The sequence below is a fragment of the Lupinus angustifolius genome, chromosome LG01 (assembly GCF_001865875.1).
Source record: "Lupinus angustifolius cultivar Tanjil chromosome LG01, LupAngTanjil_v1.0, whole genome shotgun sequence".
NCBI lineage: Eukaryota > Viridiplantae > Streptophyta > Magnoliopsida > Fabales > Fabaceae > Lupinus > Lupinus angustifolius.
Genome location: NC_032009.1, coordinates 14,213,276 through 14,214,807, shown reverse-complemented (window position 1 = coordinate 14,214,807; position 1,532 = coordinate 14,213,276).

Genomic DNA, 1,532 nt, shown 5'->3' with positions numbered 1-1,532 from the left:
ACCTCCTACTTGCTTGTTTAGAACATATGTCATGCATGAGGTCATGTGCTTGGCCTTTAAGCAAAGAATAGGCAACTTGCTTGATGTGTTGGCCAAGCTTTCTTCATGGCTAGGTTTTTGACCTGTTTAGCCGCCCAGCTCACACCTGGTCTATGCCCAGAGGCTTGGTTCCTTCATGGTGAAGGAACCAACCTTTCTTCAAGCCGAAGCAACCTTTGTTCCATAATTTTTGAGTTGATTTTAGTTGGCTACTTGGCTCTTTTGGCATGATTTCTTCAAGTCTAAGTAAGATTTTGAGTTTATACTTTGTTTTGCATACCTAGCTTGGGTTTCTTCATGGTGAAGAAAGGTACATTTCTTCAAGCCTAAGTCACCTTTTGGTGACAAGCTTAAGCATACAACATGTCGTACTTAGATTGTTTGTTTTGAACATTTTCTTCTGGACTTTTGGCTTCTGATTTAGCATGCGTTCTTGGTTTTGTTTTGAATTAATCAATTTCCTACATAATTAAAGGGAAGCTGGGAGAAGAGGTGATCAAAAATTACATTATCCACTAATACAAAAATTATCTAAAAAATGTTGAATTAAGTTATTTTTCACATTTTTGCATGGGATAAGTGCCATAAAAAGTATATGAAAGTTAGTTATTTTTGACACTTATCAACTCCCCCCAACTTAAAACTTTGTTTGTCCCCAAACAAAAGTAAAATAACAACTACTTGGCTTTCGAAAAATTAATGTTTGACAAGATCAAAACTATGCATCATTCTTTTAAGGTTCCATGAGATGTGTTTATGATTATTTGATTTTAACCCATAATACTTCAAACTAAGAAGAACACATCATTTTTAAAATTTCATTTAACACTTCACTTATAAAAAAATGTTATCAATCAAAGAGATGCATTATCACACATGGTTCAAGAATGTAACCAAATGGGTAAGTGTTTCACTCGAAACTCAACTTGTTTGGTTTGCAAGAATTTAATTTTGTTTTTATTCTCAAAAATTACTTTGATTGCACAAAATTTTCAAGGATCACTAAACTCTTCCCTAGGTTGTAATGAGGCCTGGCTATCAATGAAAATTAGTTTTTCAAGATATTCAAAAATACTTCCAAAGTTAAAAGCGAGCAAAAATTGATTTGTCTTTTTAAATACATACTCTTTTTCAACTTTTTCACCTTTCTTCTTTTTCTTCATTTCCTCAATCTTTTTCTTGATTTTTCTCAATATCTTTTTCCTCCTTTTTATTTTGGAGAATTTCTTTACTTTTTTTATTTATAAAGAGATTGAGAATTTTTTATTTTAAACACTTTGTTACATGGCCAACCATTCCCCCCAACTTAATTTTTTCATCAACTTTCTTTTTCAAAAATGCTCTCTTTTTACTTAAAAAAGTATAGGTGTTTTCATTTTTGTTTTTCCACATTAGGCTCAAGGGTTATGTTTGAAAAAAAAAATTATTTATCTTTTTAAGGCTCAAAGGGGTTAACAAAGGATGTTCCTATTTTTGGTTGGTAATTTTTGGTC